The following is a 14,772-nucleotide window of genomic DNA, read 5'->3' as shown; positions in this document are numbered from 1 at the left end:
ATGATCTCAATCTCCTGACCTTGTGATCTGCCCACCTCGGCCTCCCAAAGTGCTGGGATTGCAGACGTGAGCCACTGCGCCTGGCCTTGAAATACTTTTTAAAGAAAATAATCAGAAACATATTCCTAATTACCACAAAGAAAGTATGACTTGCTGTGTGTGTGTGTGTGTGTGTGTATACTTGCACAGCCTTGTAAATACTGGGGTACTCTACATGCCCTGAGCACCTGAAAAATTTAGTAAATATTTAGACGTCAACTGGTTAAAATGACATTAACTAAAACTTTTTGAACATGCTATTGGGATAAGGGATGGGTTATGGTATAAATTTACTGGCTGCTATTTAAATGAAAAGAATTACAATGCACTTAATGTTCATTCTAATCAAGTGATGCTAGAAGATTGAATTTCAGACTGTAAATGTGGTGTGCACATTTGTCTCTGAGTGAGACTTTGCATCCCAGCTGTTGAAACATTTGTGGGAAGGTGAAAGTTTTGTGGACTAATAGATTCCTGCAGTGGGGCACAAGCTTAATGCAGCAAAAGATGTTTTCACTGAAAAGACAAGTCATCTCATCCTTCATAGAGACACAGTCATTCTGGGTACACTTAAGCAAAACTTATTCTCCCAGGAAGAGTCTGTGACAGTAGAGAATATATATCAGTAAGAAAAAGCAGTTCATCCTTCTGGAACACAGAGGGTAACTTAGGAAAGTAAAATTTTGTACAACTCTCAAGATACTACCTGATGCTGACAGCTAGTATCTTGAGAGTTGTATAAGAGTTAATGTTTAAAACATCAATTGTTTATAAGCAAGTGTTTAATTATCATGAAATGTTATTTTTATGTATGGCAGGAGTAGGCAAGAAAAAACAAATGAGATTATTAATAAATTGCTTGTTTCTTTAGATATTATGCTGAGTTAACCCTACCTTAAATCGTTATAGCATAAATATAAATCAATCCAAAATTTTAAGGAACTTATAAAAAATTCAAAAAGTTAGTAACTTTGAGAATTAGGATATGATCCCAGGATATCTGACCCTGAAGGCAGTGTGTTTAATCAGTGTCCTTGCCAATACACACACATACACGCACATACACACACACACACACACACACACACAGAAAGAGAGAGAGAGACTTTATGGAACAGACCAGGTTACTTTGTTTCTTTTGAGCTTATAAGACTCTTGCAGTGGATAATTTTTGGACTGTTCTTTGGATGGCCAGCCTCTGCTCCCTCTTCCTTTTAATAACAGCACCCAGACTTTTCTCTTAGAAACAACCTTCTCCCAAACGTTAACCCATGAACTTCAGACTGACTTCTACCCCAGTTTTAGGAATAGGATGCTTTTAGTCCTGGACAGAGTATTTCATTCCCCTGGCCACAGGGATTGACTCATTGTTGTGCATGTAAATCAATCTAAGCCAGACCCACTGAGGCATTTTCTTGAGCTACTAGGAGAAACACAGGTTCTCTTTCCACCAGGACATGAAATTGGAGGGGATTAATTCAGCCATCATGCCACCATATGGAGCCTCAGAATGAAGCCAGACTTAGAAGAGCAGAGAAAATTTGGAGTCACTGAATTCAGCCATGTCCAAAGTCAGCTCCACCCCTACCCCACACATTTATGTGAACTCATAAAACACATTTTATGGAAGCCAATTGGACTATGTTTTCTATTGCCCCCAATACCAACAGTCCCAAGGGAATCAGTGTTCCTTTACAGGCAAGAGAGAGACAGGCTTACTTGTATCAGCAGAGCAGGATGTGGAGCCTTAAAGATGAACATGTGGCAGAAAATGCGATTTCAGGAGCTGACAAAAACATTGTACTAAGTAATTCCTGAACCTTAGGCTCTCCACTGTATGGTGAGACCAGGCCTCAGCCCTGTCCCCATCATCTCCAGTTTTAGGTTCCTGGAGTTTCAGAAAACAGAACAGAGAACTCAGATGTCCTTAGTGAGAAGATAAAGGACATCATCAAGAGGCAAGAGCTTTGTTTGGTGGCCCAAGACTTTTAATCTTTTCCTACTTCTCTCACTATCTCTGTCACTCTATCTCTCTGTCACTCTGTCTCTCTGTCTCTCTCTCTCTCTCTCTCTCAGACACACACACACACACACACACACACGCACAAAACCATGCAACCCCTAGCCCCAGAGTCCATGATAAAGGAACTTTGTGAGGAGACGCCACGCCTTTCCTGTTTCTCTCTTTTATCTCCCAATTGTACATAGAAAAATATCCCAGCATGCGTTGGCTGTAACATAATCCAGGCTAAATGCGGAAATTGCAAAACTGAGGCTTAAATAGACACCACATCCTTAGCTCAATCTCACTGAATCTCCTTAAAACAAAATAAAAAGGAAAAGACAAAGACAAATCATACCAGGGAGAATGATTGCCTAAGTAAACTCTTGAGTTTGGTTGGTCTGTCTTTTGTCATTTTAGGCCCAGACTGCCTGCACTGTCAATGTACTTTTGTTGGGAATTATCAATAGCTACATAAACAGAGCATATCTTTTCACAGCAGCAATAACACACACACACACACAGGCATGCGTGCATGCGTGTGCGTGCACACACACACACACACACACACACACATACACACATACACCTCCCCCACATTAATGCTTTCTGGTTTTTCTATTGCTCTGTCCGAGATAGAGAGAAAAGATTTTTGAGGACTAGATGACTTAAAGGAGAAATGCTGCATTTCCTAAAAGGAGGGCATTGTACTGCCTTTTCTGTCCCACTATTAGCATCTGAGGCTTCAAACAAAAACCCAGGCAAACAAAAGCCAAGGGAACCAGGGCAACCATCTCCCAAGGGTTAAAACTAGATCAAAATCAAATGGCACACTTCACCATGTCTTCTGCATGACTGATACTGCAATCGATCTGCAGCGGTTCATTTTCTCTCTGGAATCTCTGCCTACTGAGAACAAATACAAACACATGTGGAACCAATAGGAAGCAGACTAAGGGCTTTAAGAGTTCTGCGCCAACCTGTGTCAGAGAGCTCTCACTTAGCAGATGGGGCAATTAATAAAAGAGTCAAACGGTACAACTGTGTCAAGGTGCCTTAAGTGCTAACAATCCCCTTTTGTCTTCCCACTGTAGAGTACAGATGGATTCCAATTCAGAATAAGAACTGTATTGTACCGTAGTTTACTCTTGTACAGTGTCCCTGTATTAACAGAGGCCAGGTGTCCTATGTCTCCCATTTTAAAGACAAACATGATACTGATTTATCCCCCTGCCAGCATTTTAAGTGCTGACATGACCACTAATCTGGGGGAAATTAAAATTTATAAGTAAATTAGCCTTTCAAAAATATCTGAAAAGGAAGGATTTGCCATCAAAGTATTGCCAGTTTGTGTACAAGCCTTGCTGCTCATTGCTTCTAATCACAAATATATGATTCTTGCCCTTCAGCCGACAGCTTGGGTTTATTAAAGTCACCAAGACTGAGCATCCCGCAGGTGCCACTTTATTTTTTTAAGATCTAGAAAATGAAAGGTCAGGGTCAGAAGTGGTTGCAGGAGTCAGAAGTGGTTGCACGTGGTTCTTTTTTTTCGAATATGAGCCTTAGTGTTCTGGTGAATTTTCAGCTCACTGAATTGCATTCTGCCTCAGCCCCTCACCCCATCTTCATTGGCTCCCTAAGCTACTGCAGTCACAGACAGTAACCAGTGATCTTCCTCTCTGAACCAGGCACAGAATAGTGGAAATGTGTCTGCCACTCCCAAGCCAGCTGCATGAAACTGAGAATGTGCTTCACTGCCCAAACTGAATGCCAACCCCGAGAGACCTGGCGTGCGCTAGTTTAAATGGGCAATCCCTCATAATTCTTTTCCCATAGACATCAAAATACCATGAGGAAAAGAGCACATTAGATGTTCCATTGTGTCCTCTTTAACTCTCCACCTTTGTGATATATGAGATAGACTCCAGGAGGCCATGGGCTGTGCAGGGGCCTTCTCTTGGAATTTCCCCTTCAATCATCATTCAGTGAAATCTGCATCTGGAACAGGCAGATAAAAAGCAAGCTCATCTACTCACTTACATAAGTCATCAGAGGCTGTAGAAAGCTCACGTAGATGTTTGTTGTTGTTACTGCTGTTGTAATGTTAGGGGTGGTTTTCCCATGTGGGCTGAGGGTCAAGCAATGATTTACTTTGCTAAAATAAAAATCAGAAATTTAATTAAATTCAACAAACATTTCTTGGGCTCTAACTCTAGCTGGTTCCAAACTTCAGTTTCAAGACCTATTCAGAGTAAGTTAAGCTTTTAAGCTGAAGGGAAATTTCTAGATTATTTTGTCAAATGTCCTAATTTAGAAGTAAATTCCAGAGAAGCCAAGCAATTTGAGAAAAGTCATAAATCTAGAGGCAGAGCCAAGGCTGAGCCGAGCACAGTCTGTTGACTGGACCCAAATGACTCCAACACTCTTTCTTCTACACACCCGCATATGTTAGGTTGATGCAAAAATAATTGCGGTTTCAGGCCTTGAATTTTAAATCATTATAACTAGGCTCAAATACAACTTTGAATTGAAATAGGAACAATTACAGTCAACACATTTTTGCCAACAAGAAATAGGTTTATTTCTGCAGCATAAAAATCCACGCTTTGGGATTGGATGAACTCTTAGAAAGCATTTTTTGCATCCTGCTGGTTGCAAAAGTGTTTTCTCTGCAAAAAGTTGTCGAGATGCTTGAAGAAGTGGTAGATGGTGGGGGAGAGGTTGAGTGAGTTTGGCCCCTTCAATTTGGTTGAAGCAAAACTTCATAGCCCAATTCACTACACTTTTGAAGCCTTGGTTGTACGACGTGTGTTCGGGCATTGTTGTGGAGAAGAATTGGGCCTTTTCTGTTGACCAATGCCAGGTGCAGGCATTGCAGTTTTTGGTGCATCTCATCAATTTGCTGAGCATATGTCTCAGATGTAATGGTTTTGTCAAGATTCAGAAAGCTGTAGTGGATGATACCAACAGCAGACCACCAAACAGTGACCATGACCTTTTTTTTTGGTGCAAGTTTGGCTGTGACAAGTGCTTTGGAGCTTCTTCTCAGTCCAACTGCTGAGCTGGTCATCACTGGTTGTTGTATAAAATCCACTTTTTGTCGCATGTCACAATCCAATCGAGAAATGGTTCATTGTTTTTCCATAGAATAGGAGAAGATGACAGTTCAAAATGATGAATTTTTTTTTAATCTTCATTCAGCTCACAAGGCACCCATTTATCAAGTTTTTTCACCTTCCCAATTTGCTTCAAATGCTGAATGACTGTAGAATGGCTGACGTTGAGTTCTTTAGCAACTTCTCATGCAGTTGTAAGAAGATCAGCTTCGACAGCTTTGAAGAGAGTAGTGGTTCTCCCAGCACACAGCCTGAGATCTGAGAAAGGGCAGACTGCCTCCTCAAGTGGGTTCCTGACCCCCGAGTAGCCTAACTGGGAAGCAACCCCCACTAAGGGCAGACTGACACCTCACACGGCCGGGTATTCCTCTGAGACAAAACTTCCAGAGGAACGATCAGGCAGCAGCATTTGCGGTTCACCAATATTCGCTGTTCTGCAGCCACTGTTGCTGATACCCAGGCAAACAGGGTCTGGAGTGGATCTTCAGTAAACTCCAACAGACCTGCAGCTGAGGGTCCTGACTGTTAGAAGGAAAACTAACAAACAGAAAGGACATCCACACCAAAAACCCATCTGTACGTCACTATCATCAAAGACCAAACGTAGATTAAATCACAAAGATGGGGAAAACACAGAGCAGAAAAACTGGAAAATCTAAAAATCACAGTGCCTCTCCTCCTCCAAAGGAAAGCAGCTCCTCATCAGCAACGGAACAAAGCTGGACGGAGAATGACTTTGACAAGTTGAGAGAGGAAGGCCTCAGAAGATCAAACTACTCCAAGCTAAAGGAGGAAGTTTGAACCAATGGCAAAGAAATTAAAAACTTGGAAAAAAAAATTAGACGAATGGCTAACTAGAATAACCAATGCAGAGAAGCCCTTAAACAACCTGATGGAGCTGAAAACCACAGCACAAGAACTACATGATGAATGCACAAGCCTCAGTAGCCGATGCGATCAACTGGAAGAAAGGGTATCAGCGATGGAAGATGAAATGAATGAAATGAAGCGTGAAGAGAAGTTTAGAGAAAAAAGAATAAAAAGAAATGAACAAACCCTCCAAGAAATATGGGACTATGTGAAAAGACCAAATCTACATCTGATTGGTGTACCTGAAAGTGACAGGGAGAATGGAACCAAGTTGGAAAACACTCTGCAGGATATTATCCAGGAGAACTTCCCCAACCTAGCGAGGCAGGCCAACATTCAAATTCAGGAAATACAGAGAACGCCACAAAGATACTCCTCAAGAAGAGCAACTCCAAGACACATAATTGTCAGATTCACCAAAGTTGAAATGAAGGAAAAAATGTTAAGGGCAGCCAGAGAGAAAGGTCAGGTTACCCACAAAGGGAAGCCCATCAGACTAACAGCTGATCTCTCCGCAGAAACTCTGCAAGCCAGAAGAGAGTGGGGGCCAATATTCAACATTCTTAAAAGAATTTTCAACCCAGAATTTCATATCCAGCCAAACTAAGCTTCATAAGTGAAGGAGAAATAAAATCCTTTACAGACAAGCAAATGCCGAGACATTTTGTCACCACCAGGCCTGCCCTAAAAGAGCTCCTGAAGGAAGCACTAAACATGGAAAGGAACAACCGCTACCAGCAACTGCAAAACATGCCAAATTGTAAAGACCATCAAGGCTAGGAAGAAACTGCATCAACTAACGAGCAAAATAACCAGCTAACATCATAATGACAGGATCAAATTCACACATAACAATGCTAACCTTAAATGTAAATGGGCTAAATGCTCCAATTAAAAGGCACAGACTGGCAAATTGGATAAAGAGTCAAGACCCATCAGTGTGCTGTATTCAGGAAACCCATCTCACATGTAGAGACACACATAGGCTCAAAATAAAGGGATGGAGGAAGATCTACCAAGCAAATGGAAAACAAAAAAAGGCAGAAGTTGCAATCCTAGTCTCTGATAAAACAGACTTTAAACCAACAAAGATCAAAAGAGACAAAGAAGGCCATCACATAATGGTAAAGGGATCAATTCAACAAGAAGAACTAACTGTCCTAAATATATATGCACCAAATACAGGAGCAGCCAGATTCATAAAGCAAGTCCTTAGTGACCTACAAAGAGACTTAGACTCCCACACAATAAGAATGGGAGATTTAACACCCCACTGTCAACATTAAACAGAGCAACGAGACAGAAAGTTAACAGGGATATCCAGGAATTGAACTCAGCTCTGCACCAAGCGGACCTAATAGACATCCACAGAACTCTCCACCCCAAGTCAACAGAATATACATTCTTTTCAGCACCAAACCACACCTATTCCAAAATTGACCACATACTTGGAAGTAAAGCACTCCTCAGCAAATGTAAAAGAAAAGAAATTATAACAGACTGTCTGTCAGACCACAGTGCAATCAAACTAGAAGTCAGGATTAAGAAACTCACTCAAAACCACTCAACTACATGGAAGATGAACAACCTGCTCCTGAATGACTACTGGGTACATAACGAAATGAAGGCAGAAATAAAGATGTTCTTTGAAATCAACAAGAACAAAGACACAACATACCAGAATCTCTGGGACATATTCAAAGCAGTATGTAGAGGGAAATTTATAGTACTAAATGCCCACAAGAGAAAGCAGGAAAGATCTAAAATTCACACCCTAACATCACAATTAAAAGAACTAGAGAAGCAAGAGCAAACACATTCAAAAGCTAGCAGAAGGCAAGAAATACTAAGATCAGAGCAGAACTGAAGGAAATGGAGACACAAAAAACCCTTCAAAAAATCAATGAATCCAGGAGCTGGTTTTTTGAAAAGATCAACAAAATTGATAGACTTCTAGCAAGACTAATAAGAAGAAAAGAGAGAAGAATCAAATAGACACAATAAAAAATGACAAAGGGGATATCACCACCGATCCCACAGAAACACAAACTACCATCAGAGAATACTATAAACACCTCTACGCAAATAAAATAGAAAATCTAGAAGAAATGGATAAATTCCTCAACACATACACTCTCCCAAGACTAAACCAGGAAGAAGTTGAATCTCTGAATAGACCAATAACAGGCTCTGAAATTGAGGCAATAATTAATAGCTTACCAACCAAAAAAAGTCCAGGACCAGATGGATTCACAGCCGAATTCTACCAGAGGTACAAGGAGGAGCTGGTACCATTCCTTCTGAAACTATTCCAATCAATAGAAAAAGAGGGAATCCTCCCTAACTCATTTTATGAGGCCAGCATCATCCTAATACCAAAGCCTGGCAGAGACACAACAAAAAAAGAGAATTTTAGACCAATATCCCTGATGAACATTGATGCAAAAATCCTCAATAAAATACTGGCAAACCGAATCCAGCAACACATCAAAAAGCTTATCCACCATGATCAAGTGGGCTTCATCCCTGGGATGCAAGGCTGGTTCAACATATGCAAATCAATAAACGTAATCCAGCATATAAACAGAACCAAAGACAAAAACCACATGATTATCTCAATAGATGCAGAAAAGGCCTTTGACAAAATTCAACAACCCTTCATGCTAAAAACTCTCAATAAATTAGGTATTGATGGGATGTATATCAAAATAATAAGAGCTATCTATGACAAACCCACAGCCAATATCATGCTGAATGAACAAAAACTGGAAGCATTCCCTTTGAAAACTGGCACAAGACAGGGATGCCCTCTCTCACCACTCCTATTCAACATAGTGTTGGAAGTTCTGGCCAGGGCAATCAGGCAGGATAAAGAAATAAAAGGTATTCAATTAGGAAAAGAGGAAGTCAAATTGTCCCTGTTTGCAGATGACATGATTGTATATTTAGAAAACCCCATTGTCTCAGCCCAAAATCTCCTTAAGCTGATAAGCAACTTCAGCAAAGTCTCAGGATACAAAATCCATGTGCAAAAATCACAAGCATTCTTATATACCAAAAACAGACAAACAGCCAAATCATGAGTGAACTCCCATTCACAATTGCTTCAAAGAGAATACCTAGGAATCCAACTTACAAGGGATGTGAAGGACCTCTTCAAGGAGAACTACAAACAACTGTTCAATGAAATAAAAGAGGATACAAACAAATGAAAGAACATTCCATGCTCATGGATAGGAAGAATCAATATCGTGAAAATGGCCATACTGCCCAAGGTAATTTATAGATTCAATGCCATCCCCATCAAGCTACCAATGACCCAATGACTTTCTTCACAGAATTGGAAAAAACTACTTTAAAGTTCACATGGAACCAAAAAAGAGCCCACATTGCCAAGACAATCCTAAGCAAAAAGAACAAAGCTGGAGGCATCATGCTACCTGACTTCAAACTATACTACAAGGCTACAGTAAACAAAACAGCATGGTACTGGTACCAAAACAGAGATACAGACCAATGGAACAGAACAGAGCCCTCAGAAATAATGCCGCATATCTACAACTATCTGATCTTTGACAAACCTGACAAAAACAAGCAATGAGGAAAGGATTCCCTATTTAATAAATGGCTAACCATATGTAGAAAGCTGAAACTGGATCCCTTCCTTACACCTTATACAAAAATTAATTCAACATGGAGTAAAGACTTAAATGTTAGACCTAAAACCATAAAAACCCTAGAAGAAAACCTAGGCAATACCATTCAGGACATAGGCATGGGCAAGGACTTCATGTCTAAAACACCAAAAGAAATGGCAACAAAAGCCAAAATTGACCAATGAGATCTAATTAAACTAAAGAGCTTCTGCACAGAAAAAGAAACCAGCATCAGAGTGAACAGGCAACCTACAGAATGAGAGAAAATTTTCGCAACCTACTCATCTGACAAAGGGCTAATATCCAGAATCTACAATGAACTCAAACAAATTTACAAGAAAAAAACAAACAACCCCATCAAAAAAGTGGGCAAAGGATATGAACAGACACTTCTCAAAAGACGACATTTATGCAGCCAAGAAACACATGAAAACATGCTCATAATCACTGGCCATCAGAGAAATGCAAATCAAAACCACAATGAGGTACCATCTCACAGCAATTAGAATGGCGATCATTAAAAAGTCAGGAAACAACAGGTGCTGGAGAGGAAGTGGAGAAATAGGAACACTTTTACACTGTTGGTGGGACTGTAAACTAGTTCAACCATTGTGGAAGTCGGTGTGGCGATTCCTCAGGGATCTAGAACTAGAAATACCATTTGACCCAGCCATCCCATTACTGGGTATATACCCAAAGGATTATAAATCATGCTGCCATAAAGACACATGCGCACATATGCTTATTGCGGCACTATTCACAATAGCAAAGACTTGGAACCAACCGAAATGTCCAACAATTATAGACTGGATTAAGAAAATGTGGCACATATACACCATGGAATACTATGCGCCATAAAAAATGATGAGTTCATGTCCTTTGTAGGGACATGGATAAAGCTGGAAACCATCATTCTCAGCAAACTATTGCAAGGACAAAAAAACCAAACACCGCCTGTTCTCACTCATAGGTGGGAATTAAACAATGAGAACACATGGACACAGGAAAGGGAACATCACACACCGGGGACTGTTGTGGGGTGGGTGGAGTGGGGAGGGATAGCATTAGGTGATATACCTAATGCTAAATGACGAGTTAATGGGTGCAGCACACCAACATGGCACATGTATACATATGTAACAAACCTGCACGTTGTACACATGTACCCTAAAACTTAAAGTGTAATAATAATAAAAAAATAAAAAGAAGATCAGCTTCGATGATTGCTCTCAAATGGTCGTTGTCAACTTCGGATGGCCAGCCACCATGCTACTCATCTTCAAGGCTCTTGTCTCCTTTGCAAAACTTTTGTTTGTTTGTTTGTTTTTGAGACAGAGTCTTGCTCTGTCACCCAGGCCTGATTGCAGTGGCCTGATCTTGGCTCACTGCAACCTCCGCCTCCTGGGTTCAAATGATTCTCTTGCCTCAGACTCCCAAGAAGCTGGGATTGCAGAGGCACACAATCATGCCCAGCTAATTTTTGCATTTTTATTAAAGATGGGTTTTTGCCATGTTGGCCAGGCTGGTCTTGAACTCCTGGCCCCAAGTGATCCACCCGCCTCAGCCTCCCAAACTGCTGGGATTACAGGTGTGAGACACCATGCCCAACCTCCTTTACAAAACTTCTTGAACCACCACTGCATTGTACATTCTTTAGCAGCTCCTGGGCTAAATGCATTGTTGATGTTGTCAGTTGTCTTCACTGATTTACTACCCATTTTGAACTCAAATAAGAAAATTTCTCAAATTTGCTTTCTGTCTAACATCATTGCCATAGTCTAAAATAAACATAAAATAAACAGCAAGTAATAATTAGCAAGAAAAATATAACAAAAAATGCCCATTAAAATGATGTATAACATAACCACATTTATTTAAGAATGTATTCCAATGTCAAATGGAAACTTCCAACAATGCAAAAAACACAATTACTATTGCAGTCAATATTACCAGATGGTGTTCTACTTTTTGTAACACACAAAGTCTCATCCTGAGGCCCTATCCCTGCATTTTGGGGAGTGGGAAGGCAGAGACTACTCTGATAATTCTTCTTTCAAGGAAAGGTTGAGAACAACTCATCCATAGTTTTTTTGGAAGGAACAGCATTCATTTTTTCCCTGAGATCTTTTCTCTTTGTGAGGAGAAAACAGGGATCAGAAACATTGCCCATTTTCAAACTAGAGATCACATCTGTTATGGAAGATACTGTGACAAAACAGCATTTCCACACAAAAAGTCATATCGTTGCTTGGCTGGCCTCACAATAATATTCTGTCTTATAAACGATTCACTATTTAATTCCTGCCCTACTCAATGGCTCCCCACAATTTTCAGAAGAATATTTCAACATCCTAGCGTAGCACTGTTTATACATGAAGTGAGTCCTGCTTTCTACCTTAGCCTCCTCTGCTTGGCTGGAAGTGTTGCTCATCAAAATCTGTTCTCCTTCTTCTATAATAACAGAGTTGAGGCTAGGTGCGTAAGTTAGAGACTGTATTTTCTAATATCCTCTATATCTAGGACTAAGTTATCCCAATGTGAGCCAAAAGGGTGAGCTTTAGAGCAATGGACATTTTCTCCTCCTATGATCTTTTCCTTTCCCCATAGGTGGGAACATAATGGGAAAACTTCAATCAATCAAATGAGGTAACACTCAAGGAAGAAGCGGATCAATGAGGAAAAAGGAGCCTGGGTTCTTGAATGACCTCATGGAGCAGAGTTGCTTGTGAGCCTAAACCATCTGGACTGTTGCATCGGAGAGAATGGCATTCTCTCTTATGAAAGCTGTTTAATGCTTAGGTCTCTTTGATACACTAGCTTAGGCTTTGCCCCAACTCACACATACCCTTTTGTCATAGGTGGGGTTCCCTAGCAATCAGTCTCAGAGACTTTGATACATATGCATGCAGGTGGTTTAGTAGCGAGTGCCCTCCTTAGTATCATGGATAAGGACAGTATGATTTGGCAGAGGGAGAATGTAAACCACATGAAGTGATAACAGAGGCCACAGATGACCCTAGAGGAAGTTTTAGATTTGAAATGGCCCTTCAGATTTGTTGAGGCAAGAAGGCCAGATAGTCATACCTCCGTAGTGACCAGTCATTATATACAGATGGCCTTGGGGAGGAGAGGAAATATGAGTGAGGACACTGTCTTTGGCTAAGAGAAATACTTAACTAGGGGCTCAGTTGAGAGCCTAGAGCCATCAATATATCCAGTAGTTAGGGATGAGTTCCTCAGCCCAAAAGAGGATCTTGGTGACACACCACAGCACCACAGCCACTTCAGTTTACATCTTGAACTCCTCAGATCCACTTGATTCATATAATAATACATTCTTGAAACAGCAAATTGTGGATTCTGGTTGGCCTCTTTCCTCAAGGAAACACAAACTTCAGCCCCCACACTGCTGCTGGTGTCAGTGGTTGAAACTGGTTCACATCATTCCCTCCTCTATCACCTTTTCCAAATTCCTCTCACTCTCTGCAAACACCTCTGTTGCTCTCCATCGCTTACATAGTGGGATGACTCAGAACTTCAATCCTAAAAGATCCGAGCCCTGGTCTCCAGGCTGTCGTTAGGCTTTTGCTGTAGTACTTGTCCCTTGGCAGGGGAGTACCAAGAAATGCTCCATGGATTACGCGGGTGCAAAACATACACAGTTTTCTTCACCCCTAAAGTAACAGCAGCCCTACCTCCACCTGATGATCAGGGTCAAGTATCCATGGCAGAATGGTGACTCCTTTTTTGCCTACTGTTTTGTTGGCATAATCAAGCCTAAGTGACCAGATGGCAATTCTTGCCTAATAATGGAACTTTTGTTATATCCTCCAGTGAAAGTGCTGGTTCTTGAAAACCAGAAATTGTAAACACACTGATCACAGAGATGTGCAGGGAGAAAATGCAAATTTCCCAAGTGGGTCACTAAGAGTGACAGTAAGAGAATTCCCTTCTGCTTCTACTCTTCTGTTCCTGGACCAATGCATTCTTTCTATTGTGAACAAAACATTAAATCATCATTGATGTAGAGTAGATACCACATCGTATAGCATGGGGCCACATTCTCATGAGGTATCATCTCCAAATTGGTGCCCACTTTGACTAAGCCAATCAATAAGTTGATTAGGTTGGCAACTTCTGGGATTGGTGGCAGGATCAATGGATTCTATGGCCATATGCCCACTACAACACTTCCTTTGCCAAAAAAAAAGCCCTTGGTATTATATAGGATTCTTTGTTGGTGTACCATATACCCTAATGATGACAAAGACCTTGCGTAAGTCAAATTCATACACAAATATTCAAAAATATGTGATGATTCCAATCAACATGAATAGTTGCTTCTCCCAGGGTGGAAGAGTTCTAATGTAATCAACTTGCCACCACTCAGTAACTGATCTACATAAGGGAAGGAACTATGTCAGCAACTGAGCATTGATTGGGGTTGCTGACACATTAGAGATTAGCCAACAAAAGTAGCTAGGTCAGCCTTGGTGAGTAAGAGTCCATGATATTGGATCCATGAAGAGCCTCTTCCTTGCCATCATAACTACTCCATTATGCCAGCACTGGGTGGCTGAAGAGAGAGCTAGCTAATGTCAACTGCTGAAATCCTTCTGTCTATTTAGTTATTTATTGCTTCTTCCTTGATGGATGCTTTATGGAGGCTTTCACATGTGAAATGAGGATATTTACTCTTTTTACTCACTCCTGTAAGTTTTTACATATGCCTCTTCTCCAGATCATTTTGTTCCACATCTTCTAATATTTCTTCTTGGCCCCTGATCAACCAATGAAGCTATTCACCACTACCCATGAGTTTTTCTCTATTTTTATATTGGACCACTTTTATTTTCATACAAAGTGCTTCTCTAGGTATGCTATTAGAATCTCCACTCATTGACAGAGTCCCCTCTTACTACTATCCCCATAAAGGTTATCCCTGAATGGGACTGTAATGCAGCTATGATCCATTTTTGACTTGCACCCACATGTTGAGCTGATTCATACATTAACCAAAATTGATCTTTTCCTCTGCTTTCAGCTTCTGTTGGAGATCTGGCATCTCTTTCAGGATTTCAGGTTCAGA

This window comes from Pan paniscus, chromosome 11 (genome assembly GCF_029289425.2).
Source record: "Pan paniscus chromosome 11, NHGRI_mPanPan1-v2.0_pri, whole genome shotgun sequence".
NCBI lineage: Eukaryota > Metazoa > Chordata > Mammalia > Primates > Hominidae > Pan > Pan paniscus.
This window is presented reverse-complemented; position numbering follows the sequence as displayed.